The following is a 19,061-nucleotide window of genomic DNA, read 5'->3' on the forward strand; positions in this document are numbered from 1 at the left end:
CATAGCAACAACTAATAAACCAATTTTAATAGAAAATAAAACAAAAATGTTACATTCAGGATAAGCCCTTTTATCTTTAAACTAAAGACTTCTTCAGAACCATGAATGGGACCTCAGCTAGTCTTATTTAAAATCATGAATCACCAAAGACACACACCCCAAAATAACCAATCACTAATATTTTTCTCTATGTCAGTAGTGATACCTGTCCAATAAATTTCAAGATACCTTAAAGTCATGTTAGATGCAACTATGCAAATACAAACCACCTGACAAATAAAATACTAAACATGGATCAATGATGAATTCCTTAATTAAAAAGGCAAATAACAATATTAACAAAAAACATGGCCTTGTTATCATATAACTGATGCTCTTTTCTTCAACTCACTGGCAATTGAAATAGCAGCATTTAAGCCAGGGTAGTTCACTGCATCCAATTTCAATTGCCAAAACATTTCCTTGTGTTGAAGTTTGTTCTCCCAATCACCATTGTAGGGATTTGCAGGGATCTGTTCAAGTATCAGAAAAGTAAAACTAGTCTACTGAATCATTCACAAATGGTTGAGTGTTTTGCCAGTGCATTTTTTAGGTCTTTACGCTGTGTACAATATAAGTGCTGATACAGACATTCATTTAGGGCATTGTCAGCCTTTCCAATATAGAATGTTGAACAAGTGACATAATTTGCTAGGTAGACTACCCTTTGAGACAAAGAATTGTATGTTCTCATAGTCTTCAAAAAATGTATTTTACCCAAAATTTGACTTTTACATTTCATGCTTTTATACTGGCACTGGGAACAATTTCCACATTTTTCTGGTTAAGAGCAAAGCTTTCTTGGCAGTCTTTGTACTCTCCAATAAGGACTTAATATTGGGTTTATTCATGTAAATAAAAGAGGACATTGCACAAAACGTATGTTTGATGTTGTCATCACATTGTAGTAGCAACCATTCTTTATGCATAATGCCCTCAATTTTCCTCACGTCACTGGTATAATGAAGTACCATTTTGTTCTGTGTGTTATAACCACCATTGTACCTTGTGCCCATCTTTTGTAACCCATTTGTTATAATGGGAGTGAATTTGTCCCTTCTTGCTCCCAATACTTCCTGACTCAACAGTTCCAATAAGTCCAATGGATGACCTAGTTCATGGAACATCTGCTTGAACAACTCAAATTGCTGTAAGCATTCATCGTCATCAGATGTTAACCTGGATGTACATATTAACTGACGTTTTAACCACCCCTCTTTTCTTGTGAAAGGGGTAACAGCTGGAAAAGTACAGAAAAGTGTTGCAAAAAGTTGGTTTTCTATATATACCGGTCCTCTAATGTTCTCATCCACATACGCAATAGACTTTTTGGCAATCTGAAAAGTGAATTTGAGGAACTCTGTGCTGGTCTGAATTTGATCATAGAACACATTAAACAGGTCGATTGTTTCTTCCCTTTTAATTAATAGGTCATCAAGAAACCTAAAATAGGCTTTACAGTGCTTGAACAGGGGGAGTCTGAGCAAGAAGTCTTCTTCCCATTTTAAAATAACTACATTTGCAAACAATGGGGCACATAGCAGCACCTATGACAACACCCGCTTTCTGATGAAAATGCTCCCCTTCAAAAAACAAAAAGTTGTTACTTAATATTAATGCCATAAATTCACAAATCATGTTGACTTCAATATCTGTTAATCGACCATGTTTCTTGACGAACTCTTCAAACCAACTTAATCCCAGGTCATGTGGGATTACAGTAAACAAACTCTTAACATCAAAGGTAATAAACAGAAATTGTCCATCACCATTCTAGATCTCAGTTTGTCGAGTAAATCCCATGAATTCTTTTTGAATCCTTTCACTTAAAGATATAGATAGAGAAATATACTTTAAACAGCTTATAAAAGTGTGGTTATTCAATAAAAATACTTTGCTTTGTATAAATGAGCCAAGAGCCACTCAGTTGTACAAAATTTACAAAGGCACTAAAAACAAGATAATCTGATTAATAAGCCCTCCAGCCAATAAAACTAACATGCAGAAATCTCAAGGGTTTCCCAACCTAGACAGACCAGGCTACCTCCCAGTGTACTAGATGGAAAATCCACTGTCCTCCTGATGTAAAAACAAGTGCTTGCTAGAGTGTAAAAATACACTACTTTAGCCAAAAGCTAGATAGATAATGAATTCAGAGCAAGTAAATCAGTAGAACAGACAATGAAAGGTAAAATGCACTTTTTCAGTATAAACACAAGGAAAGGCAAATAAATAATTCAAGATATCAACAGCAGTTTAGAAATGGAGGAGTTTATTAAGCTCAATTTTCAGTAGGGGTGAGCAGCTTAAAATCACCAGGTTTAAAAAGAAGATCAGCAAAGGGGAAGATGTCTGAGAAAACCAAGCAGGGAATCACTAGCAGTGCCTTAGTTTATGCAGGCTTGAAATCTTTTCAGAAAAAAGACAAAGCCCCAGAAATTCAGTGTGTATTTAAGTATCACTCAGAAAACAATTTAACCAATGATAAAGCATGTGAAATGTACAGCCTAGATAATTTAAGTGTCTATCTCTCACATAGAACAAATACACTAGGACAAACAAAGCCCTTTTCCATTGCTTAGACAAGATGGAGGCCCTACAGTTTGACCATGCTGCTGCATACATGATGTTTAATACCTGTTGCATTCCACCCAACATAATCATGCATCGTTTTGGTGCACTGCTGACAGAGTCAGTCACTGATAGAGGCAGTGTAGTTCCCTCTCTCATTTCTACCACCAGTGATGGTAGTGATGGTGGCCAGCTTCCATTAGGCTCATGCATGGTACTGCACAGGTGAAGGGGTACAGTCTAGTCCAAAACTATGGACTGTAACAGTGAGAAGTTTATGGGAAAATAAATGATTCTTGCAGTGTTGGTTGTGAGCTATGCTGAGTGATGCAGGGTCAACTCACACTGTATATCAGACATTTCTCCTTATAGCAAACATCTGTTTTAACAAGGTATTAGCCTGCATTATTTGTACAATGTTGATGGGGTCAGTGGCATAAGTGCTAGTTATACTGGCAGAATTTGATTAAGTGAAGAATAGCAGCTGTTATAAAACATGTATGGGCTTTACTGTCATAGTTTCACTGTACTGTCACTGAATCAGTTTGAACATACCCATTTAAAGGAAACGTTAATATCCTTTCAGAAATGATCTCTATCTTGGTGCTGCTTTTCCTTTTTTTTCTTCTTCTTTTTTTTGCTGCTATTGTCAGTTTACTGCTTTTCAGGTACTAGGAATAAATGAAGAATTATCCCAGTTATAAAGTGACTTCTGGGTGATTATTACCTCAGAATTTCACTTAAATTTGGAAGATGTCACACACAGTGTACCTTAAGGATAGCATGGGTGATAGCCCCATACACTGTGTGTGAGCATGGTCCTGAGCTGCTCTGATAATGGTATCCACTGCAAGCAGCAAACCTGTTGATATTGACCTAGCAATGCTCTGGGACCTCGTACTTGACTGAGATGTTCTACCACATTGGTGGAAGTCTCATGAGGCCTGCCTTCTTCTCTGGGAATCCACATGAATGCCTGCAGAAATTTCATGCGATGCATGTGGTGTTTGGCCTACTCATCCTCCACACATGTGGATGCTTCCTTTTCCACATTTGGCAACATCCACAGTGTATGTCTGTTATGTCCTTTCTAGGCAACTCATTTAGTCTGACAAGGTCGATGTGTGCAACCATACAGAATATGAGGATCATCATGGAGTTAGCCATGCCCTTCACCAGTCACATGCACTGGGAAATGTCTTCATGTATACCCTGAAGTACTCTAGCCATTTCTCCCTGAATGTCATAGGCAGTAGTCTGGACATGACGTATGTCATGCCACATCTGCTACTTAGTCGACAAGGCCTTTCAGGGGTCTTGAGTTAACTGTGAAAAATGTCTTTAGCTGTCTGAGCTGTCAGTGTGGGTACTGTTACTTACAAGTGTTTGGTATCTTCATTATGGGATTCTGGCTGTGTACAAGCAATAAGGGTTGAGCTATGGTGCCCCCCCCGCAATGCATTTCCTCATTATGAGGAGTAAATATGCGTGTGTCACTGCCTACAGATTTATGTAGCTGCTGTGATGTTGGGGGCTCTGCCAGTACACTTTGCAACTGCTATTCACTGTTGTGAGGCTGTGTCATGAGAATAGAAGTTATGGCGTCATCATTGACATCCATTATTTGTTTATTTTTGGAGCTGAACTTGTGAAAAAATATGTTCAGATGTAATGAAATAGACGTGACAGAAAAATAAAACTTTTTTAAAGGTATGATAATGATCCTACCAGTCATTGTCTGTAGAGTTTGCTCTTCACCTGATGTTGATGGAGTACCCACTGAAGAAACGTGAGAGCAATATGTACCTAGATATCACGTCAATTATATCTAAGCAGAAATTAGTAAAACCACTTAAACACCATCCTTCCATATTGCATGACTTTGGTTGTTATAGGTATCTAAAAGTATTGGTGTTAACAGCACTGCAGCTGACTCCCACATGCCCTTCATCTGCATCAGTCATTGCCTCTTATTTAGGGAATGTACTACTCACCCACAGAGATGTAGCTTGGGTGGGGCAAAGGGGGTAGGCACCATGGCTGAAAGGTGTTGGGGCTAAGATCAGCAGGTGCTTGATTGTTCAGTAGTGCAGAAGTGACATATAGGGATGTCTGTGCAAAAATGGATGCCAATACTATATTTGTTTTCAGGTCTGAGGGGGGGGGGCAGAAAAAACCTGGCTTGCTTGTTAAGTGAGGAGTGCCTGACTGGAGCATGAATAGAGACTATTTTGTTTTCATTTTACTGCTCTACTTAGTTGAGGGGCTCTAGATTTAGGGTGTCATACAGTGATTATTAATTAATTTGTCATCTCTTTCATTCCTTAGCTACATGAAGGTTGCCTGTAATGCAGTCTTGAGCATTTTCCATTACCATAGAGCCACTTTACACATATAATAGTAACGTAGATAGCACAGAAGATGTATTACAATATTTCCTGCCTTACTCATAAATCGCAGGCTACTATAGGAGATTTCACAGTAAAATGGGCTAGTAACTTCCCCTTTTCTAAGTAATTAAATGCCATCTCTGTGATTTATTATCCTTTCTAAGTTATTTGTACTTTCCCTGTAATTTCTCATAATTATGAGACCCACTTGCTTTTAAAATGGAGGACTGTAAAAGACTGGCATAATTTCACATTTACAAACGTTTTGTGCCAATGCAGCTGAATTGCATTGAAGTTTATATGTATAGCTGCTGTTACTGTTATAGATTTCCCTGCACCATTGTGGACAAGCTACCCTTCCCTTGTGCATGTAAATACAAACTCTATGAGATGTATTTTTATTCTCTGATTCCTATCTTTGTAAAGGTGTTCATTTAAGATTGGGCTGGCTAATGCCAATTGATGGCTGACCATTTCTTGCCCAGCATCCTATAGCTGAATGGCTCTTTCTGCAGTATGAACAAGCATGTGTAAAACAGCAAGCTGGCCATATGCATCTGCCTTTATTAAATTCCCAAAAAAACTTGATCTTAGACTGGCTGCCACTGTGGAAAAAGTATGGCTTGACCCTCGCTTGGTCTTTCATAATGAAACACAATGTAGCAGATCCTTCCCAATTTAAGACCCTGTCCATTACTCATAAATTCCAAAAATGTTGATCATACCAAGCCCAGGCCATTTCTTCCCTTATGTGTTGTCTGAGTGGGTGTAAATAAAGCTATGTGAGTTAAGGGTTGCTTTGTTTTTTCTCTATAAATACAAACACATGGACTATAAAACTGACAACCCATTTTTTCCAATTCATGTTGGTATTTTTAAAAGCAGACGTCTTACAAGGAAACACTAAATTCACAGCCAAGTGTCTGGACCTAGGGTTATGCTCCTAGACTAGCCTTTGAATGCCATCATAACCCACAAAATGAAAACCTGAATGTAGTTGCCTTGCACAGTCTTGAGAGAGATGTGACCTGAGATGTGTGACCCTAGAGAGATGGCATTATGGCTCCCCGCACCCTGTTGCTACTTACTGTACCCATGGGGATTAATATTGTGCTAACCTGTGGTCAAGCTACTGCCACACACAATTTTGGCCAGCTGCATTGCCTAGATCCTGCATTTGCTTGACTTAGAGGTATGGCAAATTAACAAATCTACCTGAGGTGATAGAGTAGGATTGGTAATTCTGCTGGAATCATTTGGCCCAAAACTTTTCTCAAGTACTAGGTCAAATTTCTTAGGCCTGAATTCCTGAGGCAGTGATTTTAACAAACTTTCTGAATATCCTTCAGCCATTTGGCTGTCAACTAGTCCCCCCCCGCTAAATCCCTCCCTCTTCATGTATCAGATTGGAAGCCTGATTTATTAGGGTTAGTTTCACATCTAAGGATTGTTTAGCCTTTTCTGTATAATTGTCACTCTTCTTGGAGGGAGTTTTATTAGCTGAATGGAGACCTTCAACACTGATAGCTGACCTTTTCTTAATTAAAATGGGATCTCTTTTGCCTCTGTGCAGCCTCCAGATTGGCTAAAATGTTTTGTGCTTCTGAAGTTAGCCCTGCCAAGTGAACGAAGTGTGTAGAAAGGTAAAACCTATGTCAAAGTATGATTAGTTATTTCAAGGAAGTAGTCTAAGTCATGATAAGTGAATCATAATGATGAATATTTACTATCTTGACCCACATAAAAAACTCAAACCCTTTTGACTTCCTATCAAGAAGACATAAGCCCAGCAGATCTCATGCCTTTATCATAGTAATAGCCTCCTGACTGAGTACATGATTCCTGAAATCACCACTAATGTAGACGACTGTGATTATTGTTTAATAGGGAACATGTAATGCCTTATAATTATTTAATGATCTGTCTTGGCTGGGGAGAGGAAAACAGTTTTACTTATTGCTAACTAATCAGCTACTATTAATTGAATTTTGGAATATTAGCAGTGGCCATCAGTTGATTGTTGTTCAAACTCAACATGTAATGTGTTGCCCAACATCAGAGTTATGTATATACACATATTCAGCATATACAAATTCTTTATTAAATGACACAAATGTAGGTCAAAAACTAAACTTTAAAAGCAACGTGTATGCTCATAGACTTCCATATAAGAAATATGTTAAATGTGTTACTTAAGCAAAGTGTCTAAAACTATGAACATAATGAGTCTGCTATAACACTTGTTAATATCAGCTGTAAAACTTTAGTGAAAGGTTAATGAACAGTTTATAGAATTTTTTCAATATTCTGTAATTTAGGATTGTTTTTAACAGACCTTAAGATCTCAGTTAATGGCTAAATAAAGAGGCAGGAATGTAAAGTTAACTACATTTAAACTTGCTAGAATATGCTGCATTTAGATTATCCTGCCTTTATGAATCTACTATCTTTGACTCAACATAAAACAATATTTACTGAGATTGCTCTGCAGTGATTAGCTAGAATAAGTCAAGATTATGAAAGGAAACAAAGTATGCAAAGTTTTCAACACTGAAAAACTATACTTAAATACTTGTAGGAGGAGGTAAATGACAAGGAATAAAGTACCTCTCATTTTAGTGTTAAGAGCCCAATAATAATTCACTGCTGCTGTAAAATTTAGAATTTACCTTTTAAAGAAAACTTTCAGCAGTGGGAAGTGTAAGATGAGTGAATAACTTGTTCCTCACTCTCTCACTCAACCCATGTTACAGAAGAAAACTCTCCTACCGCTTGGTACACAGATAACACATCCTTTGTGCATGACAGTACCATCACAAACTGCATCCAAAAATTAGTACACTTCCTGTTAAAAGAAGATAACCATCACAAGATACCAAATATCCCTAAACACCCACAGCTGCCATGACCAACTGCCTGCCCAAATAGCCATCAGACCAATTCATCGACAATAAAACCAACAAAACTGTACTGCCTGAAATAATTATAATAAATGTAGTATTTGTTGGTTTAACCAAAACTAACTCATTATCAGTATAATATTCAGACCAGGGATGGAGTACTTCCAGTACAGTTAACTTGGGACTGATGACCAGTTAATAGAGCCTTCAATTGTAACTTATTTAATTGTCCTATACATGACTTATAAACAGTCTAATGAAATGAAAAGGTTGGCTGAGGTGGTGAATCCGGGGCTTGGCCACCAAAAATAGTGCACAATAATAACGCGCCACTGAAATCAAGTAAGAATTCTAAGCAAATTTTAAGTTTATTCAACTTCAATCAATTTTTTATATACCTCATCAACTTGGTCATCGCCTGAAGAACAGATGAGCACTACCTTAGGACTCGAGTGGGTTATATAGTGTTGGGATCAACCAAGCCGACCACCGAAGTAACAAACATTAGAGTATAGAAGGTTTAAATACCGCCAGATTTTTAACAGATGTGATCAGCTCAGCAAGTGATAAGATGCTTGCTTGCAAGGACGTCTTATAACAATCCCTCATACAAGCATATATCCAACCCTGCCATCTGAAATTTTCAAATGAAGTATGGTTAATTATACATAAAGTACATTTTTAAAAATAAAATATAAAAAGAACACATTCATAGTGAGTTGATATACTGCATTGAGAGAACCAATTTGAAGTTTTTCTTTTTTTGATCAAAACTAGCACGTCATTCACTCCCATGGAGGTCATTGTATATTAATGCCAATAAAAGTAAATAATGCACTCTGATGTTTGCACTATGTTTACCAAAGGGTCACTTTCTCTTCTTCAATTGATATCACTCATGTGAAGGGAAACATGTTGCTTTCATAGTCTAGTAGTTTGACCCACATAAAATGCCCTTTAACTGCATACTACCATATATACCATCCATGCTGTGCTGTATGTAATTAGATGGCAATTCTCAAGCATTTTAGTCAGATTAACTAAATGTAAATTAAGTATTACAAATTGTCATGCTCTGAAAGCAGTTTACACAGGATGAAGAACCCTTAGTGTAACCTAAAAGATGGGAATTGTTAAAAATTCATTTCTACTGGTTTCTTAAACAAACTTAAAAAATGACTGATTGTTTGTAATCTCAAAAAACAAACCTGCATTTATATGGAGTTGTTCAGTCAAAAAAAAAAAACAAACAAACAAAAGAAGAAGGAAAACAAAAGATAATTTCTCAAAATTTGCCAGAACTTATCCAATGATTGATTTTAAATATATTGCTGCCATGTGCAGAGGCACGGAAGCTGTTGAAAACTGGGGGGGGGGGGGGGGGGTTGGAGGGTGAGAGGAGCACTTAGTGATCTAAAAAGGGCAATTTTTTAAAACTATTTACTGCAACAACATAGATTCACTTGGAGGACATTTTAAGCTCAGCCAATTTCCTTTTGGTGCTTGAATTAACATTTCCTGTTTGGTCTTACCTATCCCATGGCTGATAATTGTATATTAGCCCTAGTGAGAATAAAGGTGATCATACTATAGATAATTTGAGGGGACCCATGTAAGGGATGCAGCATTTAGAAACTGCCTCTATCCATTATTGGCATGAGGGGTAATCCTGGAGTACATTTTCTATTACCCATCCTTAGATCCAAGTTACATTTGAATATAGATAGGGATGAATTTTGTTTTACTTGAATGGATAGTCTGTTCTGGAATAGTGGTAGCCTCTTTGATATATATCCATCCCTCCACAACATTCAGTTTAGATACCTGGACTGAGTATTTCTGATGCCATTTGATTTGTTGATGTTCAGTAGGTCCATCTGTATTAGGACGGAGGATGCCTTGTATGACAGACATGTCACCTCTAAGCACTCTGTAGAATACTGAGTATAGTGATAAATCTTTGAAGTGGTCCATGCAAGACCTATTGTTTAGGACTTGTATCCTTTTAGTAAGGTATCTCTGTGGGTATTCCAATTGTTGCATGGGGCTGGACAGATACATGCCAAAGTGGGCATTATACAAAATGTTTGACCTAATGAGGACTTAGTAAAGGGGGACAATAACATATCTAGATCTAGTCAAAATCAATTTGTTTATAAGCTGTGCAATATAGAAAGACTCTCTTATGACTCTGGGCAAATGTTGGTCAAAGGTTAGGTCACTGTATACACACGTTCCCAAATGCCAAATGACTGGGTCAGTTCTCAGGGGGCATTGTCAATTTGGCAGTTCCCTGGAGAAGAAGACTTCCTAAAGGGTATGATAATGTTTTTCTTGGAGTTTAGTTTCAATTCATGATTCTGGCACCAGTTATTGTTTGGGACAAACCTTCCTGCATGATGGCTAAGTTATTTGGGGATTCAATAACTGCTCCTTAGTTACAGTCATCTCAGACTTAGTCAGCCAAAGCCCTTTGGTATTTCCTTCTACTTTTGAGATATACATGCCAAACAGAAAACGTCTCAGCACCGAAACCTGGGGGACTCTGTGGTGATTGGTCTCTTCCCCTATTTTGATCTCCTGCATCCTGTGAGCAAGCATACACGTAGGCACTCTTTGATTCACCTTCCTGATTCAATGATCATATTTCCTTGCTTCCATTTTTAAAATTAAGAGCTGCCAAATTATAACCTGTTTGTGGCAGACGTATATTTTAATACATTTTTTAACATACACTTATACTATTGCAATGTTTTTTAAAGTTTTCAGGATGATATTTAATACCATTTTATATTGAATAATATTTATGGTTGGTGTGTATGTCTTTTTAACTTTTAATTGGGACTAAATTGAATTTAAGGTGGGTCCTTATTTAAATGCAGGCATTTGGTTTGTACTGTTTTTTCTTATGAAGTATGGGAGGTTCTCACACGAAAATGCATACAATTCACTGTGAGCGTTAAACTTTTTATATTTTGCTTTTCATTGTGCCAATAAAGAGTGAAGGATTTTACTGGTGTCCTTGCCTTGGTCCAGTTCTTTCTGGAGATTTGGTTTCATTTCTGGACTATTTCCTCATGTCTTTTTGGTCACCTTCCTGATTGTATTAACCTGATTGTATTAAATTATATTCCTTGTATAATACAGCACCACTTGTTAGAATGTGTTTTAAATTTGTAGTTTGGAACAGTCTTCTAGTAAGCAATGAAACAAAATGTATGAGCCAATAATGACAAAACTACCATTTTCAGAAAAGTTGAACCATAAAAGGTCACTCAAACTTTTGTCATTACAATCCACCAATATCAGTAAATATGCAAAATCTCTGCAGAACTAAGTCATCTAAATAATTCCACATTAAAGGCATCTGTAACTAATGAAGAGTTTACTGCCAGCAAACAACTTTATATTTCATTGTTTCATCTACAAATAAAGTGTCTGTTGCCCTTGAAGAATAAATTGCCTATGCTACATTAAAAAAATGATAAGCTAGTAATTTTTCAATGGGGAATGGATGGCAAACTGATAACAGAAACATTTACTAAGTAACTCCTCCAAAGGAGGAAATTCATAGGACTGCAGCATTCACTCCCTATAAAGTACAACACAGTACAGTATCAGCGATCCATCAGAATACTTTGGGAGTAGAACCCACAGCCTTCTACATCAAAAGCAAGCACACTACCTGTTGTGCTACTAAAAATGCAAATGACTTAGCATAAGCTCTCAGCTCCTTGTAAAATGAACTTGACACTCAACTAAATCCCTCAACTTCGCAGCACAAGAATTCTGGAAAAAGCCAAAATTTATTTGGGGGGGAGCAAAGGCCCAACACCAGGGACACATTTTAAATATTGCTTGCATAATCTTAGAAAGTTGCTAAAATAAAGTGTTTTGTGTTACTGTGTGTTTCCTGAAAAATAGGAAGACTGAAACTTTAAAGGGCTATCGTTATTTACTGAAATCACTTCTCACAGACTTGCCAGTAAAACCACAAATTTTAAGAGGAACAGATCAAAAGTATAAGCCAAATATTATGTGAAAATCTGGACAGTTGAGAGTTATGGACTCAACTCCCTGAATCACAAGTGATGGTATCGGTAGAGAATTCAGGCTCTTGTTTGAGCCTGAGCATTTTACACACACACACACACACACACACACACACACACACACACACACACACACACACACACACACACACACACACACACACACACACACACACACACACACACACACACACACACAGGAGCAGCATAACTCCTGCAAATAAAAGAACAAAACTCCTTTCCACCATGACTCTTGCTCTGGCAGCACAGCGGCAGCATAACTTCTGTAACGCAGAGCAATAAGAGAACAAGAACAGCTAGTTTAGTTAGTATAACTTCTGCACACAAATCCACGTTAGCATGAAAACTCCACTTCATTAATTTTTTTCCGAGAGGTCTTGCAGCTGTAAAAGTGTGGGGGGGTTCCCCCTCCCCCTGACTGTATGGTTCTGGCACCCATGGCCATGTGTAGTAATGCATCTCATAGTATTTAAAACCCTAGACAGATGTGAATCACTTTCTTATCTTAAAAGCTCTGTTCATATCTATCTAGTTGTGAAATGTTTTGCTATGTCCAAATAAAGTTGCATGTAACCTCTTTTGTTTAAAAAATAGTCCAACCTGATAGCCTCCTTCAGAATGTATTATCATTACTACAGAATCATCTTAATCTCAAGTATTCTGACTTGAGTAAATTTGAATATTTTGAGTGACAACTGTTTGCCATCAGTAAATAATTCTTACTAAATGTTTTTCTGTACAATGAAGTAAACAATGACCATTCAAGAAGTTTTGTAATGTTAATATGCAGAAATTCAATAGTGTGTAAACTGTATTTATCATTCAATGCAATACCCCATTTAATTCTATAAAGGATTTTGTCAAATTTCTTTGAAACTGTGATGTCACCAGATCGATCAAATGCTTACTTGCTCTCAAATCAAACACAATTTGCTCTTCAAATAAATCAATAAATAAAATTAAATTAAAAGGAACATAAAAAGTGGGCATAAATGGGAGAAAAACTGGCATCCAGAACTGTACCTTTAAGTGTAAGTAGCATTCACTTTTGTAATAGAATGCATTCATAAGAAGCACCAACTTCAAAAGTTGTAATATAAAATCATGTAAGATAAAATTATAAATATTAGCATTATTTAACCAGAAAGTTGCTGCTTCAATACCTCCAGAGTGCTGTGTGCTGGTATACAAAGCTTACACATCCATGGTTAGCAAATAAATAGTGTGTGCAATATGCATACCATCTAGTAACTGCAAAAACTCTATTGCTTCCTTGGTTGGTTAGCAAATAAATAGTGTGTGCAATATGCATACCATCTAGTAACTGCAAAAACTCTATTGTTTCCTTGGTTGGAATCAAATCTTGGAGTGGCTTCAAAGCACTCTTCAAATAGGCAGAAGCATGTCCCTAGCATGAAACAAGAGGGCACTCTGATTGTTCAGTAATACATTTGTGCAGTTTTAGTAAAATATAAAATTTTTAGACCTTACGTCTTCAGTGTTCATTCATCAATTTCTTGTTACTAATACTTTTGAACTGCTCTCCTAAGACAACATCTGATTTCCACTCAACAAAATTAACACTGTCCCTGGATACCTGCTTAAAAGTATAAATTTCCACGTAGATAACTCCTCCATCAAATTTTCAATATGAGTCCTACCAGCGGTTATGTCCCTGAAGAGAAAGCAATGATTCTGGTGGTCCTGCGAGGAGAGAACAATAAAAGTGGTGATCTTGCATGAAGGTGGTTCCCCTAAATAAGTCTCATTAGCATTATTTTAAGGCTTTAAAAACATATAGTTGAACTAATAAACAATGGAACAGGTGACCTTATATTCCTGTATACATAGCAGTTCAGCTTTGTAAAAGAAAGATCATGCATTATCAACCTGACTGGCTTCTTTGAAAAGGTTATGGTGGGCATGGATAAGGGACACACAGTCCATACGTTTTTATCAGAACCTTGACAAGGCCTTTGATACTATTCCTTATCTAGAATTATTGACAATCTCTCTCCCAACACAAAATTAATTGATACATAGTTTGTTGGATTGGCAGTGGGCTGCTAATAGAATGCATACTGTTAAGGTCGGCAAAATTTTCTCTAGACAGAAAAACATGGCACTAATGGAAACCCAGAAGGGTCTGTTCTGGGATGCCTTCTCTTTGATGTATATTTCTGTGACATAAAAGCTATTATCAAGGGACTATGGCTAACCACATTTGCCAATGATTATAAACTATGGGTGATTATCACATTCCATTCTGATACTCAAGTTATCCAGCAAGGACTGGACCAAACACATGGTTGGTGTTTTAATAACTGCCTTGCAGAATGCATCACAATTTCCTTTATTAAATCTTATGGCCATTAGCTTACCAAATATCTGTGAGTCTATGAACCTGTAAACTGCATCATCATGATCAAACACTTAGGCCTTTTAAAAGAATATTTATTGCATTATACTGTGTTTTAGAAAATTCATTAGATTTATTTTGATTGTTTTGGAGACCTTTGTTTCATTTTGTATTCAGATCTTCAGTAAATTTATTAATTACATTCTAGTTAATTCTGATTGTCTGTGCTCAGTTGCAGTTTTATCAAGTGTTAACTTGCACTTTGACAAAATTTGCTTCTCATTTTATCATTCTTTATGACACGGACTAGGACTAATGTATCTGCCATGTGAATCAAGGAGATCTGCAAACTCCATATCTTTAGCTCTGTGCCCTTACCAATACATTTAGACATGAGTAGACACCTGTGTGCTTCGATTTCTAATGAAAAATAAATGACAGATATATGGCAGATTTTTCAAAATGAACATATTGATTAATTTTGTTCGTAATAAGAGCTAGATTAGTCTTTTGCTTTTTAGCAGGATTAAATACAATATAGATTTATGTATGTATGTGTGTACATATTTATATATGCATGCTTTGTTAACCAGGTAAGTGAGCTGGTCCGAAGAGCCTTTTGAGCTGTGACCTTGGCCAATGGGCAGGGGTAATTGCTAAGAAAGACTAGATTGCAAACAAATAGCAACAGTTACATCAGTATTACATCATTACTTTGAAATAAAAATGCTACAAAACATGAAGTACATCTATGCACTAGGAAACAACAACAGACTTGCTTAGATACAAAATGAAGGTGAGCAATGTGCCCATGCATTGGCTGAGGTGGTCACTAAAGCAAGATATCTAATAAACCAAGGGAACCAAAATTAAAAATGAATTATTGTATGCACTGAACATTCTTATTGTTTAATCTCTAGCAATGTGAAGAAATACAACAATTTCTAAATCTATAATTTACTTTTTAATTCTTATTTATTCTTTTATTGGGATTTGTTTGCAGGAAAAATTCATCTGGGTATTGAACCCCGTTTCATTGGAAGGCTAGGGACAAAAGCTCCATTAACATTAAAGTGCATTATAAACACACATCAGTGACATTCACATCTTAGATCATATTGGTATGTACAAGGTTTACACAACAGACATTTAAATATTAAATGTTAGATATGGTAATTATGTACAAGTCTAATGCAATAAACATATAGGCATTATTTAGTATTTATGCTCAAGTATTAAACTTATATAGCTGGATATGCATTCAAATTAGTCACAGTTCAGGAGAGACGCTGTTGCTAGTGCAAAATATCCCACGTACAGTGGGCTCATTATATTTCAAAACTCCATCACACTATATTATGGTGCCTTGGAAATAAGTCTGTAGACTGTTATGGATTTTAGTGTAGAAGAATATTATTCCATATATCAAACATCATGGTGCATTGAGAATAAGTAATATGGAGTTTTGTTAGTTAATATAGGAAATATCTATAGAGTCAACCTGGGGAGGAACGAGGACAGATCCAGTTTTGCTGTAGAAATTGTTTTAGCTCAGGATTTCGAGGTAGATTACTTGTTGATAAGTGAGAGGATATTAGGGGTTGAATCACAGGGTGTTTTGGCAGTAGTGAAGAATAAGCCCTCACAAGCTGAGTTACTGGCTTTTTCTGTGAGAAGAAGGCAGTGATCTTTAGAGCAAATGTGCCTATTAGGGTTATACAGTTGGTGGGTATTTTTTAGGCTAGTGCATCTGCTACGGTGGCATTTTAAGTTATGAGCAGCAGCAAACTGTGAAAACCTCAAATATTATTGAAGGTCTAGCAAGTTGAGATATTTTAAGGTCTATACAGTAGTGAGACCTATGGGGTTAGTTATTTGTGAATTTATCTATTTTGTTGCACCATTGATCTTGTTTAAGTTTTACTGAACCTTGGCTTTTGCTGAATAGTTGGGAGACATATAAGAGGGTAGGAAGAAGAAATGTAAAGATAATAGTTTTCCTGCTATGGCCATTGCAAAAATGTTTAGATTTATATAAGATTCCTAGTGTATAATGTATTTATGAATAGCATTTTGTATTTGTTGAATTTTAAGAAATATTCTATTATCACACCTAGTAGCTATGTTTGGGAGACTGCTTCTACCAAATTGTTATTTGAGAAGGAAATAAGAAAGGCAGCTGTAAGTGAAGACTGTGACCTGGGAGTAAAGAGAAGTAATTTTGATTTGTTGGCATTAAACAACATGTGATAATTTGTTAGCCAACGTCTGATGGAGAAAAATTAGTTGGTGAAGATTGGACAGGTTATGAGCAGAGCAGATGAGATGAGGGTAGAATCATTGTACAGGATTGGGACATCATGCTTACTTGCTGTGTTCATAAGATTTATGATCAGGTTAAATAAGAAGGGGCCAAATAGAGATCTCTGAGGGAGCCCAACAATGATTGGAAGAAAATATGAGTAGCTGTATTTATATTTATACTGGATGTGCCTATTAATGAGGTAGCTATGAAGCCACTGAAGGGTAGAAAGAAATAATCCAAGGTCAGAGAGTCTTTTAGAAGGTGTTGTGGGAGTCCATATCAAAAAGCCTTTGGGATGTCAAGAACTAGTGAGGAGATGTGTTTACTGTCATTTCTACACTCTTTGATGGTGTTGGTGAACAGGGTAGAAGCAGTGCTATGTTTAGGATGGACTCCATGCTATATGATTCATTCTTAAGAATGTAATGCAATACTTGGTACTGAATATATTTTTCTAATATTTTGGAAAGTAGACACAGGATGGCAATGGGTTTATAGTTGGAATACTCAGTGGAATTCCCTCCTTGGGCATTTGTACCATGTAGGATTTTTTCTAAGTCTTGGCACATTTAATTCTTACACTGACATATTTATTTGCTATTTGGCTAGAGACAGGATATGCTAATGGCACTGGCTGCTAGCCTTGGGTACTCCACTGGTTGTTTATTAGCAGCAAAGTTAATGGGTTTTACAATACATAGGAATTATTAATAATGGATACTGGGACCGGACACAAAGCAAAAGTTCCAGAGCTGGAATCTGTCTTCTGTTCTTTGTTTGTAATTTTGTCTGGATTGTAGTTTAATAGGGAGGTTACTTTTTTATGAAATGTTCCTTAAAACAGGTAGAAGTAATTTTGGGTGTATCAGTTTGGGGTAGGTTAGGTTGAGTTGTTCTGCTGAGACGCAATAGATTTTTTAGGGAAACATAAGACAACTTTTGGGTTATTTTGGTGGACTTTTTGTTATTTGATGCATACCATTTTTGTCAGCTTTGAATCTAGCTTTGCTGGCATTGTAAAGCTGCTTAATAAGCTTTAAGTTTTAGATAGATTTGTTTTCCTGTTAAACTTTCTAGCTCCTGTTGCTTTTCCATATATGTTCTTTAATTTGTTTAATAGTCAGGATGTGGTACTGGATTTTACTCATTTCCCACCTATTAGAGCTTACTTTTTGAGTATAATATGAAATATAATTAATTTTGTCATGGCCTCATCTAGTGGTAACAACTTTAGAACACTGCAATAATGAGTTAGTAAGGTGTATGTGCAGTAATGGGTTAGCAGGGTGTATGTGCAGTAATGGTTTAGTAGGGTGTATGTGCATTAATGGTTTAGTTTGTATATGTGCAGTAATTAGTAGGGTGTATGTGCAGTAATGAGTTAGTAGGGTGCATGTGCAGTAATGGGTTAGTAGGATGCATGTGCAGTAATGGGTTAGTAGGGTGTATGTGCAGTAATGGGTTGCCAGGGTGTATGTGCAGTAATGAGGTGCTAGTGTGTAGGTGCAGTAATGGGTTGCTAGCGTGTATGTGCACTAATGGGTTCTAGGGTGTATGTGCAGTAATGGGTTGCTAGGGTGTATGTGCAGTAATGGGTTAACAGAGTGTATGTGCAGTAATGGGCTAGTAAGGTGGATTTGCTGTAATGGGTTGCTAGGTTGTATGTGCAGTAATGGGTTAGTAGGGTGTATGTGCAGTAATGGGTTGCTAGGGTGTGTGTGCAGTAATGGGTTAATAGGATGTATGTGCAGTAATGGGTTAGTAGGGTGTATGTTTAGTAATGAGTTAATAGGGTGTATGTAAAATTATCTTAGCTCAAATTTGTTAGGCTACTTGAATTCATTGAAGAGGTGCGGTTTAGGTATGATGGTTGAGTTTATGTTAGCCTAACTGCAGATCAAATGCCTACAACAATTTACAATTTTTTGTCACCCCCCCCCCCCCACTATGAATAGAAAAATATTATTTGGCAGAGTTGAACTTATCAGAGGAAGGTTTTTTTGAAGAATATCCTTCCATGATAATTACAAAGGTAGTGTTATATTGGCCAAACATGAACATTCTCTTCTTTAAATTCCCCAACTGCTATCTGTTATGCAAGGAGACATCCTTCCTCTTCCTCTTTCATCCTAGCAATTGATGAGTAAGAGCAAAATGTCTCTGTGATCCAGAAGACAACAAAATGTGTGTCCTACATGTATTTCTGTAGTTTAAACACCATGGATTCTGAAGGAGCAGACTTTGAAATGTCTAATGAACCAAACAATATTAGCAGTAGACCAGGAGAGCTGGGGACAATTCACCCCACTACTATGAGACAGAGAAGAAGGCCTGTTTTAATGACTGAAGGCTGTCTGTATTAGTGCAAAAAGCAAAGTAATAGATGTAATCACTGGGAATGAACTATTAAAAGATCATCCATTT

Source organism: Protopterus annectens, chromosome 6.part1 (genome assembly GCF_019279795.1).
Source record: "Protopterus annectens isolate FY-2018-M chromosome 6.part1, PAN1.0, whole genome shotgun sequence".
NCBI lineage: Eukaryota > Metazoa > Chordata > Ceratodontiformes > Protopteridae > Protopterus > Protopterus annectens.